The 27325-nt window shown below is 37.9% G+C and overlaps 1 pseudogene; it reads left to right on the top strand.

Annotated features, from left to right (window-relative positions):
- LOC126948989 (keratin, type II cytoskeletal 8-like) lies at nt 1–27104 on the top strand (annotated as a pseudogene).
- The last annotated feature ends 221 nt before the right edge of the window (nt 27105–27325 follow it).

Raw genomic sequence — 27325 nt, 5'->3', positions numbered from 1 at the left:
ATGGAAGGTAAAGCAGCCTTGTCCAAACTAGCAAATGACAGACCCAAACCCAGTCCGCTTCATCCTCGGGCTAATGTGCTTTCTCCCTGGGTCAAAGATTTACTTCAGAATAACCCTGGTTTTGTCCAAGATATGAGTAATACAATTTTTAACAATCCTGCAAATAGGATTTTTTAAGGCATTGAAATGCACAGCAAGGGCTAAGATATTATACACCAGGTGCTTTCTTCATTATGTCTGAATCATTCTCTAGATATAGGTTAAGCTCTGGAACAGCAAGTTTCCTTACTTCCAACACAGAAACAGGGCCATGCATCAGGAAGAAAAGCTGGAGGTAGCCCCAAGGGCCTTGATCAGTCTGAAGCTACATTCATTAAAGGAATCATTTATATCAAGCGGGTGCCTATTTCTAAACTTTTTAGAAAGTTAAATTGCATATGTTTTAAAGTTAAATTTTTGCCCTTGGGAAAGAGTTTGTCCTGTTTTAAACAGGCAGTGTATACTCTTTTCATACATGTTTTTGTTTGTCTTTCTGGTTTCTCAGCATCCTTTGAGAATTTGACCCTGACTCTGACCCTATGTGTTCCAGAGGGATGTCAATCACGGAGTCCAGAGTCCCTGACCACAGCTTAGGTGGAGGACTGAAGATTTGACTTGATGGCAATCAGAATCTCCCTCCAGAATGTTGAATCTTGGGAGTCACATACATGAGGTGGTTGAGGATGGAAGACCTGATGGCAGAATCATGGAGAGACTACTTGTGAGTTCCTGCCATCAGGACCCCTCAGGATGCTTATCCATGTCTTTTCCAAAACCTAAACCTTCAGCTCTCCCTTCAATTCCACAAGTTGACTAGTATCTTCTTACTTGTCTGTCAATTTATCTGCCTATTGCTTAAGTTACTGCAATGGATTGCTGTTGCTTGCAATCAAAGAACTCTAGTGTTGCTCAACTACTGAGTAGGGATGTGATTCTGAGCAAGTTCCTTCCCCTCTTTGAAGATCAATATTCTTATCTACATAACGGGCATGATAAATTAGGTTGGATGTCTCTGTACATGAATAGATGTGACAGTATAAATGAGATGGTCAACAAACTTTTTTAAAAGAATCAGTATGTTAAGCTTTGTGCTAAGCCCAGGGAACCACAAAGATAAATTAGACAGTGTGTTAAGATTCCACTCTGTTGTTCTGGGCATCTAACTTTTTATATAATTAGGATAGCAGCCAGTAATTGAAAACTTTCTCTGTTGAAATAAGAAATTTTACTCTACAGTTGGACAGAAATGGTGGGGGACCACAAAAGGGCTCATAAAGGGAGATGTCTTGAGTGTGAGTATTTGCTGCAAGCAAGCCCCTTGATACCTATAAGCACTTCTGACTCCCCTGATGAAAGGATGAGCACATTATTGCTGGCTTGCTGACTCTATAGCCAGTGATTCTTTTTCCCCAGAACAGCTCCTAGCACATATCTCAAAGCCTTGAGCCTTGACTGATCAATGCTTGGCTAAGCCACGGCAGTCATTGGTGGTTTGGCACAGTTTTATTCTTGGCACTGACACCAATGATACCTTGCAGATTTCAAAGCTCTTACACACAGCTAGATACTTAGCCTGAATTCAGAAAATAAAGTAAGAAATACCACCTCATCACCTTTTCTATTCTTCTATGCAGACCCCAGATAATAACCACTGTGAGTGTATAGTTGAAAATGTGGTTTATGGCCCAGAATCACCTCACCTGACATCCAATTCTTCATGCACCGTCAGCCTTAAGAGGGGGAATATATAAGACTGAACTTTTCTTCTGAATTAAAAAGAAAAGTTAAGCTATATTGAGCATCATATTTTACATACCTTATCTTCTTTTAACTCACAAGAACCCAGTAATGTAAGCATTGTTACTACAGTGTTTCATTTGCGGAAACTGAGGCCGAGGATCTACAAAGAGGCAATACAAAGATTCAAATCCAGACTCCCTGATTCCAGCCTCTTGGCTTATCTTAACCACTATACACTCTGCCTCTTGCCTCTCTTCTTGGTAATGGGAAGTGGGTAAGGAAATAGCTAAATAATCAGATATAATATTAATAACTGTTCTTTTGTTCTCTGTTTGGCATTATTATGCAGGATCTGTAACTCATGACCCCGATAACATTCTTACCTGAGTATAGGAATAGAAATAATGTTCACCTTAGCCTTCTATTTCCTATGTCTTCCGATATTCAACTGTCAGTTACCTACAGTAACATTTTGAATTCCAGATGGTCTCACTCTAACATTCGGGGAATTTTGGAGCCGAATTCCTCTTGGAGCCAATTTTCTCTCTTCCTCCTTTCACGCTAGGGTAGAAACTCCATTTAATATTGAACTGTGCAGGACCTAAATAGAATATCAAACCGGATACTCAGGCTAAATCTTATCATGCATTAGAAAGTTGAACATATTTTGAGCAACTAATTCTCTGCTAGTCAATTGTACTGGCAGAAAATATCCAATCACACCTCCAGGCTAGAATAAAATGAGTATACAACTGAGGAAAGTCCATGATAGTTATTACTATACTAACTATTGAGTTTTCTTGAAGCCTTCTAATTTCCTCCTATTACAGTCATTACCACTTAGTAAGAACCAACTGTGTGCCAGGCACTGTGCAAAATTCTATACAAATACCATTGCACATATTCAAAAGAACAACAAGAGATAAATAATAGATATCTCTATTACCATGAGAAAATTAAGACATAGAAATTAGCCCAAACAAATGGTGCAATCAGGACTTAAACCCAGGTAAGTGACTCCAAAGCCTATATTTCTAAGCACTGATCTAGATGACTTCTACTCTCGCAAGAAAGGAAGCATTACTAGTTTCATAAATCATTCCACCTATGTGCTCAGTGTCATGCACTTTACAAATATTCAGATAAATTCCACCTCCCTCACTCCCACTTATCAGGCAATAGAGGAAATGTATAAAAATATCCAGCCACATTTGTCAAACATGATCTGTTTTTCATGAACACAGTAGAGACTCAGTAGATTTCCACTGATATCAGCTGAGAAAATAATCAATTCTTCTGCAAACTCACCTTGCACATAATGTCATTCATTTGCCCTTGTAGATGATTTAATAGACTTTCTGGGGACTGAACTATCCATCCTATAAAAGGCCAACATTAAGAAATGTGAGAAAGTGCTAGAAAGGTTAGACTTTTCAAAATTAAGTAGAATCTCCTTATGCCTGTGTGAAGTGGATGATTTAATTAATAGAACAGGAATATTGGGAGCTTAAGTTAGACCTAGAATCCTCAGGGATCCTCAGGGATATGAATTCTTGAGTCAGCAAGAGAGTCAGTGCCTCAAGGTTGAGATACCCGTCAAAGCGCTGTCCTCCACCTTTCTGGGGTATAAAGTGTTTTTTTTTCTCTTTTCCCTGTGCAACAATGGAGCAGCAGATCCAAAATAACTCGATCCCTAGTGTAGAGACCCATCAGCGATGCTAACTCCACTCATGACCTAACTGCTTGATATTTGGCCAAAATTACCCCTTTTTCATAGAATGTAGCTTAGATTTTCCTCCTATGCGTTTGCTAAAAGCAAAAGTAACCACCTTAATACCTGTCATATAAAGAAGACATTTTATTGTCCTCAAACAAAATAATACTTAGAAAACAAAATTATAACAAAAATAAAGCAGCCAAAACCCAACAAGAACAAAACCACTATGTGCTCTAGCCATGCTGGGTCCTGACTAGGATTGCCTTAAGCAAGTGTTGGTGTATCACCTTACATCATCCCCTGTTTCCTATTAGTTGCTGTGTTGCTGAGTCTTTTATTCAACTATCAAAAAGCCAAAAAGAGAAGTTATGAGGCAGTTTCTGATTACACAAATATGTAATATCCACATTGTCTCTAACAGTTTATTCAGATTGCCAATGACTTTAGATTTAGAAGGTATCATTCAAAATGACCTAGGATTAAGGCCTAGAAGACCATCATTTCCAATGTATCCCTAATAAGGGTACACTGGATAAGCTACAGAAGGCTGAGGGGGTAAGGAAACCCAAAAAGCTAAATTCCAGAAAGTGGTAAGACCTTCCTAAGAGAGGAAAACAAGTACTTTAACCCTGGCAGAATTGGGGGAGGAAGAAAAATCTAGTAAAATGCTAATGAAGATAAACTAGCCTAACTTTCAATGAATTTTTAATGACTGTATGCAAGCAGCATGAAAGATTATAATCCTAAGAAAGCTCAAACACAGAGAAACTTTGCATCCATTCTCCAGTTCTTTCCAAGAGGCTTTTTCTGGGTGCTTGAGGGTGTTATTCTGATGAATAGGAGCAGTGCAGGAGAGCTAAGAGAAAGTTATCCAGGTGATCTCAAGTTTTCAACAAGTTGGTTCTCCAACTTTCAATGGTGCTCCACAGGCTGAATGTTGGGCAGGAGGACTAAAAGAAATTCCACAAAGTTTATGCTTTAATCAAGCATAAACATTTCCTTTTATTTTTCAACTCTCTCTCTCTCTCTATTACGTATATATGTAAAACACTAAACTACATATTGCATATTATATTTTACATAACATATGTATTATCATATACAACTTAAAAAGTCCCAGCTGATAAGGATGATGTTTTTAAGACATGTAAATATTGTAGGAAATAAATAAATTTCTAAACAGCACCCAAATTCAAAATGCTAGGAGAGGCTCTGAGACAAAAAGAGACCCCAGAAGTCTCACCAGTACTCACATCTCAAGTCCTTGTGAAGTTGAAATTGTTCAGGTGAACTGAATCAAACTAATGCTTCATCAAAGCTAAAACTAGATTAGATTGACTTAGCTCCCAACACCATTAGCCTCACAGAATAAGGAACATGTCATTTTCTGGAGGCAAATATTGCTTATTTATGTCTCTCTTGCTCTTTTGCATGTAGTATGTAACACACAGAAAAAAAAAGAGAGAGAGAGACAGAGACACTGAAGAAGGAAGAACATGTGACCCATGGTCAATATAAGAATCAATAGAGACATACTCAGAGATAAGCCAAATGTTAGCAGTATAACATAGATAACTTAAAGAATGATAAAATGTAGGTTAAAAATCTAGAATAAATGGTGGACAAGATGTGTGAACAGATGGGGAATTTCAGCAAAGTAATAGAAACAATAAAAAAAACAAATTCAATTTCATCATCTTTCAAATGAAGATGCCCAAAGTTATTAAGTAATTTGCCTGAGGTCACATAACTAATCAGAAGTATGACCAAAACTTTAAAAAACTCATTTTTCCCAGATGATCTGCCTCCTATCACACCTCAGCCTCCTGTTTTTCCATCTGTATTTTCTTTAAAGACCTTGTTTCTTCCTGTAATGGGGAGCAGAACCCATCCAATCATCTTTTGGAGAGATGAGGAAACTGGGCTTTCCTGAAGCTGTCTGACCTAGCATACCTGTTCATTTCAGCTGAGGAGCGGTCACACTGCTAAGTTCTGAAATGGAAATCTTACTGTAGGTCTGAAACCAAGGTTTACCTATGAAAAGTTTAATTTCCTTTCTCTCTACTAATTTTATTAATGAAAAGGCTACTGGTGACCTAGAATAGAAAGCATGAGTCTTTACTCCCTTTCCAGGCTCAAAACCCAGCATAGCAGGTCCGAGCTGTGATGGAAAAATCTGTAGGCTCATGACTCATTTGCTCTTCAGAGGGAGCCCCCAGTTTTCCTCTGAAAAATCTCCCTTACCCTACTTAGAGTCCAAAATGTTTATGTAGTATTGGTTTCATCTCAACTCCAGCTTCTATGGGGGACAAGTTATTTATTTGGCTTATGTGAGCATTTCATTGCCTCCTTACTCACCCAACTACTATGGTTGGATCAAGAATGGGTCCATAGCTAATATGAGCCTTTAAGACACAATCTGGGTTTTATTACTAGGACTTGTGTATTTTGTTGTAAAATAGAGGTATAGTTCCTCTTTTTGCTAAACCCGGACATGTAGAAATATAAGGTCTCAGTTTCCATGAGCTGTATGTAGAAGAATTTTACTTGAGAGTGATACTAACAGAAAGGGAAGATAAGGCTAGAGGGAAAAAGAAAGACCCTGTTACTTGGTAGCATTGCTGAATCAAGCATAGACATTTCCTTTTATTTTCAAACTCTCTCTATATAAATATTATATATATAAAACATTAAACTATATGTTACATATTATTTTTTACATAAAATGTATATTATATACAGTTTTAAAAGTCCCAGCTAAACAAGCCACATGTAGAAGAATGAAATTGGGTCCCTATCTCTCCCTTTATACAAAAATCAACTCAAGATGGATAAAAGACTTAAATCTAAGACCTGAAACCATAAAAATTCTAGAAGATAACATTGGAAAAACTCTTTTAGGTATTGACTCAGGCAAAGAATTCATGATTAAGCATGCAAAAGCAAATGCAACAAAAACAAAAATAAATAGAGGGGATGTAATTAAACTAAAAAGCTTCTGCACAGCGAAAGAAATAATCAGCAGAGTAAACAGAGAACCCCAGAGTGGGAGAAAATATTCCCAAACTACGCATCTGAAAAAGAACTAATATCCAGAGTCTGCAGGTAACTCAAACAATTCAGAGAGAAAAAAACAAATAATTCTATCAAAAAAGTGGGCAAAGGAATGAATAGACAATTTTGAAAATAAGATATATAAACAACCAAAAAACATATGAAAAAATGCTCTATGGAAAACAGTATGGAGATTCCTTAAAGAACTAAAAGTAGAACTACCATTCAATCCAGCAATCCCACTACTGGATGTCTACCCAAAGGAAAAGTCATTATATGAAAAAGACACATGCACACAATGTTTATAATGGCACAATTTGCAATTGCAAAAATGTGGAACCAATCTAAGTTCCCATCAACCAAGTGCATAAAGAAAATGTTGTGTATATACAACCATGGAATACTACTCAGCCATGAAAAGAAATGGAATAATGTCTTTTGCAGCAACTTGGATGGTGCTGGAGGCCATTATTCTAAGTGAAGTAACTCAGGAATAAAAAACTAAATACCATATGTTCTACGTGGGAGGTAAGCTATAAGGATGCAAAGGCATAAGAATGTTATAATGGACTTTGAGGACATAAGGGGGAAGGGTGGGAGGTAGGTGAGGGATAAAAGACTACATATTGGACCAAGAAGCAGCTTCTCCACTCCTTCTGGAATCTCCACCTAGTTCAGCCCGCTCAGTTCCTCGAGCTTCTCCGAAGTGGGCAGGGTGACCTGGGTGGAGGCTATGGCGGGACCAGCGGTATGGGAGACATCACCACCATCCCAGTCAACCAAAGCCTGCTGAACCCCCTTAACCTGGAGGTGAACCCCAACATCCAGGCCGTGTGCACCCAGGAGGAGCAGATCAAGACCCTTAAGTTTTCCTCCTTCATCGACAAGGTTAGGTTCCTGGAGCAACAGAACAAGATGCTGGAGACCAAGTGGAGCCTCCTGCAGCAGCAGAAGACGACTCAGAGCAACAGGGACAACATGTTTGAGAGCTACATCAACAACCTTAGGTGGCAACTGGAGACTGGTCCAGGAGAAGCAGAAGCTGGAGGCGGAGCATGGCAACATGCAGCGGCTGGTGGAGGACTTCAAGAGCAAGTATGAGGATGAGATCAATAAGCGTACAGAGATGGATAATGAATTTGTCCTCATCAAGAAGAATGCAGATGAAGCTTACATGAGCAAGGTACAACTGAGTCTCACCTGGAAGGGCTGACTGAGGAGATCAACTTCCTCAGGCAGCTGTATGAAGAGGAGATCTGAGAGCTACAGTCCCAGATCTTGGACACGTCTGTGATTCTGTCCATGGACAACAGCCGCTCCCTGGACATGGACAGCATCATGGCTGAGGTCAAGGCGCAGTAGGAGGAGATCACCAACTGCAGCCAGGCTGAGACCGAGAGCATGTACCAGATCAAGTATGAGGAGCTGCAGACACTGGCTGCAAAGCACGGGATGACCTGCGGCGCACAAAGAGTAAGATCTCCTAGATGTACTGGAACATCAACTAGCTCCAGGCTGATATTGAGGGCCTCAAAGACCAGAGGGCTTCCCTGGAGTCCGCCATCGCAGATGCCGAGCTGCGAGGGGAGTTGGCGGTTAAGGATGCCAACTCCAAGCTGTCCGAGCTGGAGGCCGCCCCTCAGCGGACCAAGCAGGACATGGCGCGGCAGCTGCCTGAGTACCAGGAGCTGATGAAGGTCAAGCTGGCCCTGGACATAGAGATCGCCACCTACAGGAAGCTGCTGGAGGGCGAGGAGAGCCGGCTGGAGTCTGGGATGAGAACAGGAGTATCCATAGGAAGACAGAGTGGCTATGGAGGTGTGCCGAGCTCGGCCTATGGGGGCCTCACAAGCTCGGCCTCAGCTATGGCCTGCGCTCCAGCTTTGGCTCTGGCGCGGGCTCCCGCTTCTTAAGCCGCACCAGCTCCGCCAGGGCCGTAGTTGTGAAGATGATTGAGGCCCGCAATGGGAAGCTGGAGTCTGGCCCAAGTGAACAGCTGCGGCAGCCCCTCTCAGCCTGCCCCTCCTGCGGCTGCCCCAGAGCCTATGAGGGAGGCTGCTGTGCAGGGAAGCATAGGGAAAAGAAGACCCACCTGAGGCTCAGCCCTAGCCCTCAGCCCACCCTCAGGGGAGTTTACTACCTGGGGCATCCCCCCTGCCCATGCCTCCAGGTACAAAATAATTCAATTGTTCTTTTTTTCCCCCAGAATAAAAGCTCAGCTAGCTCTGCCAGAAAAACAAAACAAAACAAAACAAAACAACAGAAACACTACATATTGGATACAGTGTACACTGCTAGGGTGATGGGTGCACTAAAATCTCCGAAACAACCACTAAAGAATTTATCCATGTAACCAAAGACCACCTGTTCCCTAAAAACTATTGAAATAAAAATAAAAATTAAAAAAGTCCCAGTGGATAAGGATGATGTTACAGTCATGTAAATGTTATGGGAAATTAATTTTAAAAATTATAGACAAAACCCAAACTCCAGAGAGGTGTTGAACCAGCTCTAATCCTACCCAAATCCCAGTGGAGTGGACCAGGGTTAGGCACTGGATGTAGAGGCAGTCAATGCATATGTAGGCTTCCCAGTAACACAGGCTGGCCCCCGAAAAGGAACTGGACGAACTGGATTCTTGCTCTTGAAAACTTGAATTTTAAAACTCATAAGAAATGAGGTGATTGGCAACAGGAACTGAAGCTTAAAGTATTAAATAGATTTTTTTAAAATATGAGAGTATAAGATAGATTTAATCCTCTGAGATAGAATTAAGATACAAGAGGTCATGGCAATCCCAAGTTATGAAGAAGCAGAGTCCATAAGGAAGAAGACGTCATAGTCTGAATAGAAAACATTCAGGGAAGAAGGAAGGAATAGGCAAGTCAAGAGTGCGAGAAGAGAAGAAAATTAGTAAAAGCAATAGAAGACCATGTGTGTGGTCCACGAGAGAGAAAGAAAGAATGAAAAAGAAATAAGGTCTGAGATAATACTAAGCATCTCACTAGATTTAGCTTGTCTCCAGCACCTCATGTTTTTGGATTCTGGTAGTGGCTAAGGGCACTGGCTTTTATCTCTGTAGTTCTATAATCCCATCTCAGTTCCTTTACCTACTAGCTTTATAATCTTGAGCTGGACATTTAATTTACTAAAATTGCCGTTTTTCTCACCTGTAAAAATGGGATATCAATATACTAGCTTCACTGGACTATTAAGAGGATAAACTGATCTATGTAAGGGTCTTGGCATCATGATTGGCACATGGTGTGCACTCAATAAATGGTAGCTATTTTTATTCATACTATTGTTTTTATAATTATTCATTTAAATATATGTTAACATTTTCATTCACGATGATGAGTGAAAATAAAACCTCTGTATCATGGAAGCAAAACAAAGCATCTTATCCATGGAGGTTACATGTAACCTTTCCTATCACATTTATTACCTTCACAAAAATCCTTATGACAGCTTGCTATTCACTTTATTTGAATTGTCTTAATTAAGACTCTATTTCTCATATCCAAAAATGCATAGCCAAAGCCAGCAGCCTGGCAGAGTGAAGAAGATAAAGAATTCAGAGTCATGCCTTTGAATCTAAAATGTCTTCTTTTGACATACATGCAGCCAATAAGTATATGAAAAAAAAAAAAGCTCACATCACTGATCATTAGGGAAATGCAAATCAAAACCACAATGAGATACTATCTCACACAAGTCAAAATGGCTATTATTAAAAAGTCGAAAAATAAGAGATGCAGGCGAGGTTGCAGGCAAAGAGGAATGCTTATACACTGTTAGTGGGAGTGTAAATTAGTTCAACCCTTCTGGAAAACAGTGTGGTGATTTCTCAAAGACCTAAAAACAGAAATACCATTTGACTCAGCAATTCCATTACTGGGTGTATACCCAAAGGAATATAAATCATTCTATCAAAAATACAGATGTATACATATGTTCATGACCACACTATTCACAATAGCAAAGACACGAAATCAATCTAAATGCCCATCAATGGTAGACTGAATAAAGAAAATGTGGTAAAGATAGCCATGGAATATTGCGGAGCCATGCCAAAGAATAAGATCATGTCTTTTGTGGGAATATGGGTGAAGCTGGAGGCTTTTGTTCTTAGCAAACTAACGCAGAAACAGAAAAGCAAATATAGCATGGTCTCACTCATAAGTGGGAGCTAAATGATGAGAGCACATGGACACATTGGGGGTGGTAACAGCACACAGTGGGGCCTACTGGAGGGTGGAAGGTGAAAGGAGGGAGAGGATCAGGAAAACGAACTAATGGGTACTAGGCTTGATAGCTGGGTGACAAAAGAATCTGTAAAACAAACTCCAATGACATGAGATTACCTATATAACAAACATGAACTTGTACCCCCTGAACTGAACATAAAAATTAAATAAATTAATTAAATATCTTCTTTTGAAACATTTCTCAAACTTTCCATGCCCCAGCTTGCTCATCTGGGAAATAAGTACATGAAAAAATAACATAGATTATGGAAATCTTTTTTGAGATCATTAGAAGAAAAATACTAAATGGAGTCATCAAAGCATTATATTTATTTGTTCATAACACTGTGACCATTATTTCTATCATCTATGATTAAAAATTCTAAAGCATTCATATTTAAGAAAATATGTATACCATAGTGGTGGAGCTGAGAATTCAAAAATATTACTTTTACTAATAACCTCAGTTAAGAAGTCAGACAGCCCCAGGCATTGAGCCATCAGCAGAAAATATTCCAAGTTAGGTATTTAGACAAAGAAATCTGATGCTCCATGTACTCAAAATTTATTTTCCTCTTGTTCTTATTTTTGATGAGCTGATCAAAATAAAAGGTTGTGTCTCTGCCATTTTTCAGTCATTGAAAAATTGTGACTCAGAGATCTTAAGATCCAAAGATAATTGTGCATATGGTGATCTTTCAGCCTTCTATTCCATTTCATTAATTTATTTCTGGAAAAAAAATGAGTGAGAAATCAACAGCAAAGTCTAGACTGAGTTCCAACAGCAGTCATAATTGTGAAAAATACTGGACCAAACTGTTCCTGTTTTATAACCATACATCAACAAAGCTCAGTAAATAAGCATGTCAGTCATTAAGTTCACTAGACAGAAGAGCCTCTGAGACTTAAAGGGAGCCCCCAATGCCCACACACTCTATAGACTACAAGGCATCATTTCCCAGTGGAGACAAACATCAGACTTGGGATTAGAAGAACTCAGTTTGATTCTTGGTGCTAACCTTTCTTTTCCTGATTATATACAATTCACATCACTCACTGGGCCTCCACCTTTTCATATAGGGTGAAGGTAGGGATAATATCTTCCTTGTTGTGAGGTTCAAAATCAAAATGAGAATGTAAACATGTCTGAAAAACAGTAATTATGTGATGAATGTATGTTGAATGAACTAGGCTGTACATGAAGGGAAATACTATTAAAAAGAAATATTCAAGAGAGCTGAAATTTCAATAAGAGTTTTCACAAATAGAGCTAAAACATCTATGTTTCAGTCATGGTATTAACTACCTATTGGGATTGATACAAATTCCCTAACTTCTGTGCCTCGATTTCCCATATGAACAACAGGTACAAATGACAGGCCCTGGTTATATTATTACACACAGATACACACACACACACACACGATAACCAAATTAGTGCTAAATTTCATTTAAAATTGCCATATTCAGTCATTCAATAAGCCGTTCAACAAATATTTCTCTATCTTCTACTACACAGTTATCTTCTACTATGTGCCCAGCACTGTGCTAGTCACCAAGGGCAAAGCAAAGCACAAGACTCAATGTCTGCTTCTCTTAGAGTCTACATTGTAGAATATTTGAACAAATAATTTGAAGACCACATGATAAGTGGTGACCAGGAAGTACATGAGTCGTGTGCTATTGCACAAAGAACCCTCACCCTCCTATTTATATTACCATGAGAATCCCACGAACCTAAACATTTCAGTGCCCTGGCTTTTCTAGGTAAGAGTTAAACCTATTGTCAGAGCCTAGCGGTCTCCTTGAGCTCAGTTGTCTGCAGGGAATGAGAGTCAGAAGTGACATCTGTCACTGCAGATGACACTGGCTGTCAGAAACAATTGCATCTTTAAGAAAGGATGAAGAAAATTCTCCCGCATGCTCCCAAGTGGGTGTGCCAGGTGTAATTGTTATGCAAGAGGGGACTTTTCAAATCAGCAGCTAAACCAGAGCTCAGAACAGCCTGGAAAGCAGCAACCCATTGTCAGGTGGCTGGCAAGCCTCCCTTTTGGAAGAATGCATATTCCCCCAGTGAGGAAATGCACCTTGTTTGTATCCAGTAGTGCATAGATCTTTTTAAAAATATGTACATATAGAATTCTGTTGTTTTTGCCTACCTACAATTTATCAACCCCATCTTTAGTAGAAGTACTCCAACTGTCTCTAGGAAATCACTTTCCTCATACTAGCATGATGTGATTTTGCAAGAAATGGGGCACAGTACTGGCTTCTGGAACACCCCATCCTCTTCACTCCGTTAATTGTTATAGGGATATAACAGAGACCAAGACAACTGATTCAACAAAGTTAACTCTAGTACTGTACCTTGAAAAACTAAGAAATAAGGTATTCCAATTCTGAACTTAAAACTGAATCTAAGACTGAACTCATTTGCAGCCATCCTGACACCCCATTAGGACAATCATCTAAGAATGGAGCTAACAAAGAACAAAAGGCAGTCAAGAGATAAAGGCAGGTTGCTGGATCCTGATGAAATAAATTTTTAGCTTGAAGCTAGCTCATGATGCTTAAAGCTGAACCAATTTTTTTTTTTCAAATGAGTTTGAATTGGATCTTCTGTTACATACATTTGTGAAAAATTTGATAGCTATGTATGGCACATATCTAATCATGATTAGGGAAAATGCTTTGGATTACTGGATAGCTTGAATTGTTTTATTTATCTCCTTTCTCTATCATCACCATTTATGAAATAGCAGAATTCATACCCAGAGTGGTATAATTCTACAGCCCGGATATGTAACCATTCTGTTAAACTTGCCTTCCCATAAACCAACTTCATTAGTCATCCCACCCAAGGACATTTGAAATTTAAAAGATGACATTTAGTTAGGAATTAAATATCCCAATGCATTCTCTTAACAATATTTGTCAGATGATTGAAATGTCTTCCTTTTCTCTCTTCTTGTTTATTGCTAAATCGAAATATATTTGAACAATCTTAAGAGAAACATTATAAAATGGTTTTCTAAATTGTACTACAGCCAGAACTTCTCTTCTCCTCTTGCACTTCAGGCCAAACATTTACAAAAAGGCTAGATTTTTGGCAAACAGTGTAAGAATCATATTAGTAAATGACCGTTCACTTCTACTTTAATGTGAATGGATTTTCATAAAAGCAGGTAGTGCTGAAATACCTAGGGGGTTGTAGAAGTCTCTGCCTCTACTTGGGCCCGGCTGGAGCCCTCTATCTCTATGCCAGTCAAAAAATTGATCAGTGAGAGCTTTCTGACTGCCCATAATGACTGTAGCATGACATATGGTTTAAACACATAGACTTTGAGGTTAGACAGTCCTTAGCTCAAATACCTGCTCACAAAACTAATAATAGTGGAACCTGGACAAGTTACTTAACCCTCCTAAGCCTCAATGTCCTCATCAGTAAAATAGTTATAATCATAGGGGCTATCACATGGGATGTTGGGAACATTAAATGAGAAAATATAGGTAAAGAGCTTAGGAACAAAGGAAGGACTCAATGAAACTTTAACCAACATTAAAATATACAAGAGGCTGCCCTCTTAGTGTAGCCAGCAGTGCATCAGTCTCATAAGACATGTAATCTATGCTTACAGCCTTTAAGGAGTCTCACTTCATCACAGTCACACATTTGATCACATTTGATTATTTAGAAAAGAAGGCTCTAAGCCCTGACTTCGATGGTCCATTTGCTGTGAATCTGAGACTGGAACCTTCCTCTCTGAACTCAGAGTTTATCATCTGTTTCTGTGCTGTAGCAGCTCCTCAACAGGACTCCTTTACAGTCAGAGAAAGTACAGACTCCTCCAATATTTTCATATGTAAAAATATAAGAAATGCCAACGTATAATTTTAAGTAATGATGTGTATATGAATATGCATAATTTTTACATTAACAATTCACAATGTACTTCAGGCTATGTGGTTCAGTGCTGGGACACTAGCATAAAATTGATAAATGAGCCTCCTTTTTGATCTTGAAACTCTACGTCTGTGACTATAAGATAACCTTAGTACCACATAATCTCAAATGACCAAGTTTCAGATCCTTCATGAATGTGAACCCCAGGTACCGTGGCTTTTCCCCGATCTTTACTTCCCTTACCCACCCCATGCTAGTTCCATATCACCAGAAACGTAATTTTTGTGTAAAGGAAAAATATTGTAGCATCACAAATTAACTGTTTATTAACCAAATATGCAAAGCCCTATATTTTGCTCTTTTGTTCCTTTAAAAACTGTTGTGTTATGTAACATTCAAAATAGAGCAAAAGGTATGAAATAAAATGGAAAGAAAACTGCATACTTATCCTTTGGCATAAGAAATAAAACATCATGAATATACTTGAAGCTTCCTTTCATTACATTTTCTTAAAGTGGGTCTACCCGAGTTGTGGAGAAACAGAAGGCATAGTATAGTGGGCATTTCACTCATTCCCTCAAAATTATTTAATCCACAGAGAAAACATCTCCATATGAAGAGAGATAAAGCTTTTGTCTAATACTGCGGGGGCCGTAAGGCTTCCTGGCTCTGCAAATCACACTCCTCTTCTCCTGATCTCCCTCTTTTCCCTGGGGCTAAGTAAACACCCGGAGCTGCCTTCCACCCCCACTCTAGAGAATGCAGCCTGAAACACTGCAGTACTAAGTATTGATCCTATGGCAATCATCTCTCAAGCTGAGACAGATCCTGGTGGGACTGCCTGAAAATGGCAAATCATCAAATAATAGGACTGGAACTAGAGTTTAGGTGCCATCTAGATCCAAGCTTCTATCCATAAATCCTTTAAGTTCCTTTCAGGTTTTTCAGAAATCCCAGTGTGTCAGCCACTATTACAACAACAACTTTAGCCTGGGAGATTAACCTGAAAAAGCGTATCTTCAGGCTGGATTCGTCATGATCCCCATCTCTGGCTATCAGGAATGACTATAAGTCATTAGATATTGAAGTTGCCTGACAAGTCCTTAGTCATACTCTTAAGCTTTTGTCTCAGCTGGAGAATGAGAAATGAGTACAAACCTAGGGTTCAGGGTAAGTGTTTAAATCAATGTAACGATTGTATATATATATATATTTTTTTTGAGATGCCACTCTGGGTTTCTAGGTCCTGGTGGGTGGACACCTTATTTACGGAGAACCCACTAAGAACACGATACTCAGTGGTATCTGATATACCAAAAGAAATGGAGAATTTTGTTAATCTTTTTTTAAAAATTTCTAGCCACAGAGTTTTAAGCCTCTTCAGTTGGCCTTGGAAATTGTGCAATAACATCTGTGAAATCACTTTATGGACTCAATATATCTATGCTAATGCAAGGGATTTCCCCTGTTATCAACAGCAATTTTTGTTGACTTCTGTGTAACAAATCATCTCTGATCATTCTATGCAAACATCCTGTGGCCAACAAAAAGTAGGAGAGTGGTCAGATTTGTGACCCCTGCGGAAGCCAATGAAGCAAAAATGTGTCTCCTGGGATATAAGTTTCCAGAAAGGCCACCTCAAGTACAATTATTAAGTGTGCCTGTGCCTTGCTGAAAGTATCTAAGAACAGTATATATCGCAAAAAGAAATAGTAAACTCCTGTTGTGATGATTTGCCTATGAATTCGTTTCTTTTTAGTAAACAACTGGTTCTTTGTAAAGATGCTTAAGACTATCACACTTCATTAACATCTGGCCCCTTCAGGTTGTCATTTGTTTAACACCTACTATGTCCCTATCATGATACTAGGCACTACAGGCAATGCACCTATGAAGCACACATTTCTCAGTCAAAGAAACAAGTTATACTCTAATAGTTACATCCTAAACCAAGAATACAAATGCCTGTAATTCAAAAAGGGATGTCCCAAATGCGATTCGGGGTTCAAAAGATGAAGAGATAGATCATGCAGTTGATGGCTTCAGGGGAAAATTTAAAAAGCTTAATGAAGGAGCTTTATGTAACATAGACTTTGAAGGATGGATAGAATATTGACAGATGAGGAAGAGACAGACAGTCTAATCAGAGCAAACACCATGAGCAAGATGCAGAGATTTGACATGTGGGATACTTCCAAGAAAAAGCAAATAATCCATTTTAATTAAATCACAGGATATTCACTGGGAAGAAATGGAAAATAATGACAACATCAAGAAAACAACAGTAATAGAATAATAATGACAGTAAGCACAGTAGCTAACATTTATTGAGTGAGGCATGGTTTTAAGTTATTTTTATTTAGTAATACACTATCATAGAATATATGAGAAAGTAAGCACATTTGTAAACTGTGTAGGCGTGTCCTTTCTTGGTGTCAATTTGTCAGTATGAATTAACAGACAAAACCCCCCACATACATATATACATTTAGACCCACCAGTCCCACATAAAGAAATTTGCTCTAAGGTAATAGTCATCCAGGTGCAGAGAGATATAGGTACAAGAATGTTCACTAGGATATTGTGTATAAAATCAAAAAATTGTAATCCTAGTTGCCCAACAATAGACAATGGTGACATCGAACTTCAAAAACTTTCAAAATAAGTGGTTGAGTCAAACAGAAGATTTATTCATCTGTTTGTTTAACATAATCTCAAGTTATAAAACTTATTTTCTATTTGTATATCAAATGGAAATAAATTCTGGAGGAAAATAAGCAATAGTTCTAAAACAGCTATATATGGGTATTTTATTTAAGTTGGATGTTTTGTTCACATTTATTTTCTCATTTTTCTTCAGTGATTGTGTATTGCTTTTCTAACAAAAGAAGATTAAAAGTATGTAAATAAAATAACCAGATAAAATATGAACTTAGGCTATTGAGCAGCTAGATCTCACTCTATATGCTTCCCTGAAATCACTGGTAACTTATCCAAATGATCTTAGGGCTTCCGTGGATTTGTGGACCTGGATGGCAAGGGACAAGCAGCACTTAGACTTTTAACTTATTAGCAGGGAACCTGAACCAGCACATCAGGTGAACTACATCCTTTGGCATTCATGAAACTCTGTGAGTTCCCTGTGTAGGTCATGCAAAATTAGATTGGAGGTATGGGGGGATGGTCACCAAATAATTTTGATAAAATCTGAAAATTGAGAAGAATTTTGGAAGATGGTAGATTAACAAAAAGACTTTCAGATTGGTGAGAAAATGGTAATCTACAGAAGGAAAAACAGATAAGGACCTGGGGATGCTCATTGTTTGACATGGACTGTTTTATTTCTTACCCAAATTTCATGAACTAGATACCATTATCCCAATCTTAGAGGTGAGAAAACTGACTTTGATTATATCACATTTCCAAGGTCACCCAACAGTAAGCATTGGCATTTGCATAGGATCCTGGCAAATAGAAATGACAGAGAAACAGATTGCAGCTCTGTATAGGGAAGAATGAGTATGAAATGGGTCTCTGCTGTGCATAGCAAAGTCCACACCATTAGAGGCAAGCAAGCACAGCTTAGGTACCTAGCAGGCGGTGATTCAGAGGAGACCATGTCACTGCTGGTGGTTGCATCATTTGAACATACAGTGCTGTACAACCCTAAGAATCCTATCTAGCCTTCCAGCCAGGAATAAAACTAGGTCTTCTCATCTTAACATTCAGGCAAAAAGAATTCAGAATCTCCCTCAGGGGCCTGGGAGTCTTAGAACTGACAAAGGAACATTTTCCACAAATTTCTCCTTTATCCCCACTACTGTAATATTCTTTCTTTTTCTTTTTTATTCGCCCTTACTGTCCCTTGTCCAAATTGCTTTATTTCATAACTGATTATCTTACTCCCCTCCCACTGCTCTGTCTCTTGTTCTGTAAGAGACATACTCTAGGATGATTTCATTTTTCTCTTCTCACTACTCTTTTGAGACACTTTTAACCAATACATATTAGCAAGGATACAGAAAACAGCATACAATGGAAGAAATAATGTCATAAAACACTGTTAGAATCTGTTCAGAGCTTTTTGTTCATAGGACTCAAAGCCAAGTTCTATTATTTTCTCCTAGCCAACATCCTGGAAGCCATTTCGCAACATTATAGCAGGAATGGTAATCAGAGGCCTAATGTAATCTTGTGAATTAGAAAAAAAAAAAAGACTAATGGGTAACTGGGACCCATGAAGAAGTGCAGCAACTCATAGTCTTCTCTCAGATCTTCTCCATAGAAACAAGAGTTCGGGGTGGTCCTACTCCATTCATTCATTTATCCATTAAGCATCACATGGCCATCTATCATGTATGTAGCAGATTCTCTGCCAAAGAAACAGAGATAAGTAAAACTTGGAAGAACAAAACTGAACAGAGAGGTTGTAGGAGAAGAATGGCCTCCAGCAATAAATTTATAAATGAATGAATCTCACAAGTAGAAAAGTTGGTGTTTGTGGCAAATTTTGAACATAGTCAAAATATGAATGTGTTCAATCCTTCCAGTGATCCAAGGAAAATATTAATCCCCATTTACAGATGAATTAAGTGAGATTCCAAGAGGTAAAAAAAAAAAAAAAAACCACTCAGAAGGCCACACATCCCATAAGCAGAAAGGCCTAGGTTAGAATCTATCCCCAAATCCTAGGCTGTTTGCACTACAGGTGAGATGAAATGAAAGAGAATTACCTTCACACTTTAGGAAAATTTGTTTTCTTTTCATCACTTCAGAAAGGTGTATTTTATTACTAATGTCCCATTTGATGCCTTGAGTAAGCAGAAAAGCAAGATAAGAAATAAAGGACCATACACAGTGGCTTACACCTTTAATCCCAGCAGTTTGGGAGGTTGAGGCAGAGGATTGCTTGAGGCTAGGAGTTTGAGACCAGCATGGGCAGCATTGTGAGGCTCCATCTCTACAACAACAACAACAAAAAAAAACGTTAAATATTAGCAATGAGCAGTTGCTGGGAGTAGCCTGTAGTTCCAGTTACTTGGAAGGCTGAGGGAGGAAGATCACTTGAGTCCAGGAGTTTGAGGCTGCAGTAAGCCATGATCACACCACCGTACTCCAACCTAGGTGACAGAGTGAGACTCTGCCTCTGAAAAAAAAAAAAAAAAAGGGAAAGAAGAAGAAAGAAAAAAAACTTAAGGAAAAAAGAGAGAACTAAAGACAGGATGGGGAGTCAAACAAAAAGTAAACAGAGCATGAATCAATCCTGTTTCCCTTTTCCCACACCTTTCCCCCGTGTGCAGTGCTGCACGATGGCACTCCATGCTCATGGTCTCTCTGCTCATGTTGTCTTTTTTCTCTTTCTAGAATATTCTTTATATGCATTTTCATCTTGTTAATGGAGGAAAATCCTGATTAAAACTCTGATTTTAGTCAAATCGTTACTTAGACTATACCTGATTGTTTTAGTTCATAGCGACACTATTATTTTCTGAACCAAAGTTCTCGTACACACTGTTCAATCCTGCCATTCAAACCACCTTAAACTTATACACAAACATAGCATGTCTCAACTCGATCTGAATAACTCAGAAAGTAGACACCTTGGTTTTTCATGTTTTTAATTATTTCTCATTTTGTAGCACAGTCCTGGGCAAAGCCATTTGAAATATCTGTATCTATATCTATCTATCTACTCTCTATCTATTTATCTAGTTGCAGGCTTGTTCAACCAAAGTTTGTCTCCAAAGGCACCTGCTATGATTGGTTTCAGCAAACAAACTATTCCCTTTGCACTAGTTACTTTTTTTCTCATTATGTTGAGGTAATTTTCATTATAGTACTTATAAAAGTCAAACGTTATAGCATTTATTTTGTACTTTATTGTCTGTTCCCCATACACCAATAGAATAGACATTCAAGACAGTGGAAAACTTGCCATTTTTTACTGTTGTATTTCCAGTGCCTGGAACTGCCTCTGGCACCATAGTACATGCTCAATAAATATTTACCAGATGTGAATACAAAATACATAACATCTGCCAATTGCAAATAAGCTAATAGAACCTGGTCTAAGGAAATAACTGGCATTTCACAGGTGAAAAAATTTGTGAGGCCAATAAAAAGGTAATCAATCTCATCTGGAATGAAGAAAATGTCTGTACTACTAGTACTGTACACCCTGTCCCTACTCTGCTCATAGATGGGGACTATTTCTCACCACATCTGCCCATCTGAAGATGGAGCTTGTTCTAAAAGAGTGATCCTCCCATGTGAGAGTTATTAAGAGAATCTGACTCAGGAGGCCCAGGAAAGTATTTTTTTAACAAGCACCTTAGATGACTCTGGCTCTGGCCATTCAAGGATCTCTCTTTGGGAAGCACAATTAACTGATATATTGCTTTTAACTATAACTAAACATACTAATTGGGCAGGGTCAGAGGAGAGGTACTTGTTAAAAACAGAGATTCCTGACTACTGTTGCTTCTTGTCATAGGTGCTCATTAAAAAAATTTTTTCCCATGAACTTTTTAAGGATCAATTTTATAATGATTTTTTTTTCTGCCTAGGGAAGCCTAAAATCTAGTGAGATTGTAAGAAAACAGCTTTAGTTAGCAAATCTTCCTGCTTCATCTTCACAAATACAAATACCACTTACATACTGCAAATAAAATTAACTACCTAGGAATTAACCAAAGAAGTGAAAGATTTGTGTAATGAAAACTATAGAACACTGATGAAAGACATGGAAGAGCACACTAAGAAATGGAAAAATATTTATGTTCATGGATTGGAAAAATCAATATTGTTAAAATGTACATACTACCAAAGCAACCTACAGATTCAGTGAAATCCCTATCAAAATACCAATGCCATTCTTCATAGAATTAGAAAAGAACAATCCTAAAATTTATATGGAATCATAAAAGACCCAGAATAGCAAAAGCTATTCTGAGCAAGAAGAACAAAACTGGAGGAATCACATTAACTGACTTTGAATTATACTAGAGAGCTATAATAACCAAAACAGCATGGTACAGATACATAGACCAAGGGAACAGAATAGAGAACCTAGAAACAAATTCACACACTTACAGTGAACATATTTTTTACAAAGGTGCCAATAATATAAACTGGGGAAAGGACAGTCTCTTCAATAAATGGTTCTGGGAAAACTGAATGTCCTTAGGCAGAAGAACAAAACTAGACCCCTACCTATCACGATATACAAAAATAAAATCAAAATGCACTAAAGACTTACATCTAATATCTCAAACTATGAAACTACTACAAGAAAATATTGGGGAAAATTTCCAGGACATTGGTCTGGGCAAAGATTCTTGAGCAAAACCCCACAAGCACAGGCAACCAAAGCAAAAAGGGACAAGTGGGATGATATTAAATTAAAAAGCTTCTGCACAACAAAGGATACAATAAAAATACTGAAGAGACAACCCACAGAATGGGAGAAAATATTTGCAAATTATCCATCTGGCAGGGACGAACAACCAGACTATATAAGGATCTCAAACAACTCTACAGGGAAAAAATTCTAATCAATCAGAAAATGGGCAAAAGATTTGAATGGACATTTCTCAAAAGAAGACATACAAATGACAAACAGACATAAGAAAAAGTGCTGAATATCATTGATTGTCACAGAAATGCAAATCAAAACTACAATGTGATATCATCTCACCCCAGTTAAAATGGTTTATATCCAAAAGACAGTCAATCGCAAATGTTGTCGAGGATGTGGAGAAAAGGGAACCCTTGTACACTGTTTGTGGTTATGTAAATTAGTACAAACTACTATGAAGAACAGTTTGGAGGCTCGTCAAAAAAACTAGAAATAGAGCTACTATATGATCCAGCAATTCCAATGCTGGGTATATACCCAAAAGAAAGGAACTCAGTATATCGAAGAGATACCTGTACTTCCATATTTATTGCAGCTCTGTTTACAACAGCCAAAAATTGGAAGCAACCTAAGTGTTGATCAACAGATGAATGGATAAAGAAAATTTGGTACTTATGCACAGTAGAGCATTATTCAGCCACAAAAAAATGAGATTCAGTCATTTGCAACAACATAGATAGAACTGGAGGTCATTATTCTAAGTGAAATAAGCCAGGCACAGAAAGACAAACATTGCATGTTCTCACTTATTTGTGGGATTTAAAAATCAAAACAATGGAACTCATGGAGATATAGAGTAGAAAGATGATTACTATAGGCTGGAGAGGGTACTAGGGATGTGAGGAGGCGGGGATAGTTAATGGGTACAAAAAATAGGAAGAATGAGTAAGCCATACTATTTGATTGCACAACAGGATGACTATAGTCAATAACAATTTATTTGTACATTTTAAAGTAACTAGAAGTAAAATTTGATTGTTCATAATACAAAGGGTAAACACTTGAGGGGATAGATACCCCATTTTCCATGATGTGATTATCAAACATTGCATGCCTGTATCTAAACATCTCATGTACCCCATAAACATATACACCTACTATGTACCCACAAAAATTAAAAATATTTTTAAAAGAGAGTGATCTTAATGAACTGAATAATTATAAAGTCATGTGTGTTAAATATATGTTTCAGATTGTTCACCATTTAGACTGACTTTTTCCATTATCTCTTCCAAAATGTCTACACATTAAACACACAAATATGTCTTTAGCTTTGTATAGATAGTTGACTATAATTGTTGTGAGCACAGACTGCCCGGGGTTAAATCCTAGCTCTGCCCCTAGCCGGCTGTGTTGATCTTGAGCAAGTTCTCTAACCGTTCATGCCTCAGGTTCCCCACAGGGTTGTTGTGAGGATTAAGTAAGTCAATACATGTAAAGTCTTTAGAATAGTAATGAGTTCCCCAATAGTGTTTCTGTTATATCATTAACCCTCAAGGTAGTCATAGCCCGATAAATGCACATCCTCAGAGGAAAGAAAAAGGTTGATATTGAAAAAGACAAACCAACTGATTTCTTTAAATTGTACCAATGCATATCAGCATCTGTACTAGCTAGACCTTGCTCGCATAATAGTGACTGATATTTAGCATTTACATAGTCCACATGATGTGTTACCTAGGTTCTCAGTTCCTCTCCAAAATAACAAGGTACTCTTCAAGCCATCCAGTGAGATGAACTTTGGGTGATTTTTTATCACTCTGGAACTAGTAAAGAAAATTTCAAGTGGCAACCAGCACTATCTTTGAAATGACTTCTCAGAAATGGAAGAAATTACACCATTTCCACTTCAAATCATTCTCTAGTGATGTGAAGCCAATTCTAAAAATAAAACCAGGGTCACTAGGAGAAAAATTCTAAAAGCCATATATATGACACTTCCATGATCCTAAAGATAATTGATCCAATTCTCCCACATTCCTCCAAAGCCGCAGGGTTTTGATAATTCAGTTTCTAAAGTAAAATTGCAATATGGCTTATCCTAAACAATATTTTTGGCTGCACACAGGTTTTATATTTTATATAAATGGAATCATATGGATATATTTCTGCTACTAGTTTTCTTACCCAAAATTATATTTTTGAGATTTGCCCTTGTTGATTCATATAATTGTAGTTTATTTCATTCATGCCTAGTTTTCCTTTGTATGAATTGACTGCAACTTATTAGTTATTTTCTTTTTGGTGAACATTTGTATTATGTCCAGCTTTTTATTATTTCAAACTATACTGGTAAAATCTTTCCTGTACATATATGTGTTAAAACTATTTTTATTTTTAAACAAGAGAATGAAAACCACAAAATTCAGAAGAGTGTTTTCTCTTGGAGGTGAGGAAGGGAAACTGGCATCAGGGAGAAGGATGCAGACCCAACAATGGTGTAATGATGTTCTGCTTTCTTAAGGCGACTGTGTAAATGGGGTTTACTTTATATGTGTGTATTTTGTGTATACATACAGATATACATAGACACGTACATAACACATATATACTTTTATTTTGAGATAATTCAAAATAATTCATATGCAGTTGTAAAAAGTCATCCAGAGAGATCCTACATATCCTTCCCCAATTTTCCTCCAGTGGTAACATCTTATGTTTCTATGTAGTACAATAACACAACCAGGAAATTGATATTGATATAATCAATACATCTGATTCTGATTTCATCAGTTTTACATATAGTCATTTATGTATGTGGATGTATATTTTCTTCTATGCAATTTTATCATCTGTGTTGATTCATATAACTTCTGCCACAGTCAAGATACAGAAGAGTTTTATTATAAAGATCCTTCACGCTACCTCTCACATAGCCGTAGCCACCTCCCTCCCTTCCCATCTTCCTAACACCTGGCAACCACTAATATATTCTCCATCTCTATAATTTTGCCATTTTAAGAATGCTAAATACATGAAATCATACAATATGTAACTTTTTCAGAATGACTTTTAAAACTCAGCATTATTTCCTTGAGATCCATCCAAGCTGTGTGCATTAGCAGTCAATTCCTTTTTTATTGCCAAGTAGTATTCCATACACATACTTTTAAAAGTACTGTTATAAAAAAGGAAAATGTGATAGTTGCATCAGAGGGTAGAGTTAAAACAGTGAGATATACCAGTGAAAGAGTATATATACCAGTGAAACCACACTTGCTTTTTAAATCACCTATTTTAAAGCAAGAAAAAAAAATGTGTCATTGGTTGCCTGGGAATGTGTGAACTGAGAAGAACTTTACGTAGCTCCGGAGTCTAATAATTTGATGTCTGTTAATATATGATCAGGTCACTGTGACTAAGAATTGTTCAACCCTGTGATCTGGAAAACAAAAACAGATTTTCCAAAGAAAGTAAAAGGATAATGTTCATTATCTTGATTCTCTAGGAAGGTGATCTGGTAAAGTATGTGGGCTAGTAACTTTAATACAATTTGGAAATCTTGATGACATGCTTTAGCCAAGGGGGAAAAAATGTTCTTTAAGGCTTCTGCCATCCCATCATTTTTATTCATTCATTCATACAAGAATTTGTCCATTCATTCATTTGGCAAACAAGTCTAAAGTGCCAGCTGTTTACCAGCGTATGATCTAGTTCTTGCCACCAAGTAGCTAAGGAGCTCATAAAGGAGAAAGACTAAAACAGTTTCAATTCTCTCACCAAGCCATACGCTCTTTGCCAACACCAATATTTCTCTCTAGTTTACAGAGGAGAAAACCAAGTCACAAAGAAGGGACGCTATTCATCCAGGGTCACATAGATGGAAATTATAGGTCACTTAAATTACCAATGCAATATAATATTTGCCACGATAACATTGTCATAGAAAAGTGGTTTTAGAGAAGTGTTCCTCAGACCCAAGCCTCAGAAATCTTTAGGCACTTGTTAAAATGGAATTTCTGGGGAAAGCTGCGACTTTTATCAAGCTTTTTAGGAGATTCTCATGCACATAAGTTTGGGCACTGCCTCTGGAGAGTTTCTACTGCTATTCCGTTGCTGGAAATGAATTTCCTTTAGCAATATATGGGAATATTAGCTCTGGTTATATTTTTATTTAAAGGAAGAAATGAAAAAGTCAATGTCAACCTACATGGGCCTTCCCTTCCTCCATTTTTTCCGTTTTTATTTCATCTCTTTCTCAAGAATACAGTGAAAATGGCTTCCATTCATCTTTTTCTTTTGGCATTGCATCCATACAGCCTGATTTCTCCACTACATGAACATCTTGAGAAGGAAAAATAGAGGGCATCGGACAAATGATAAAAGGAAGAAATCTTAACCAGGTTGCTAGGACAACAGCTCAGTATTTTAGGGATTGGGGTGTGGATCTCTGTCATCTGCTCCTATCTAAGATTCCTACAGGAATATTTATCCAGGATAATAGGTATTGCCCCACCCAGAATAGCATAGTCTACCCAGACTGCCTACGGAAGAGGTTTTGTGTTTGTTTTTATAAAATCTCCTCTGAATCTCTTGGGTGGCACAGTACCAACTGTCATGGTGCCCACATCAAGGCCATGCAGGCGGAGCTAAAAGAACCAGACCACTTGCTTTGTAATTCAGTAGTTGCAGAGCACCAAACCACAGAACAAGAAGGCTCATCTCTTTTGTGCTTTCTTGGTCAGAATTCTCTCTGTCTTAGTCATATACTTTTTTTAAAAAACCAACACCAGTATTTCTTTCCAGTTACAGATGAAAATATCAAAGTACAAAAAGAATAAGCAATTTATCCAGGGTCACTATCAGATGGAGGTGATTAATCATTTAAAATACAGGAGTTTAGCATCTGGGAATGTAAGCCAGAAAGTGAAAGAAGCATCTAATCCAGCGCCTTTATATGGAAGACGAGGAAACTGCAGCCCAGAAAGAGTAAGAATATTGTCCAAGATTGATTTGGATGGAGACTGGAAGCCCTGGTCCTGAACAGACACTACTTTTCCCACAAGACCAACGACTCTCAACTATGGCTACACATTAAAATTACCAGGGGGAGCTTAAAAATTAAAAAAAAAAAAAAGCATAAAATACATCGATTGTCTTGGTCCAACACCAGGGATTCTGATCAGCTGGTCTGGAATAAGGTCTGAAGATCAGTGTTTTTTAAAAGCTACCTCAGGTGATTCTAATGTAAAGCCGACATTGAG

This window comes from Macaca thibetana, chromosome 2 (genome assembly GCF_024542745.1).
Source record: "Macaca thibetana thibetana isolate TM-01 chromosome 2, ASM2454274v1, whole genome shotgun sequence".
NCBI classification, from domain to species: Eukaryota; Metazoa; Chordata; class Mammalia; order Primates; family Cercopithecidae; genus Macaca; species Macaca thibetana.
This window is presented reverse-complemented; position numbering and strand designations above follow the sequence as displayed.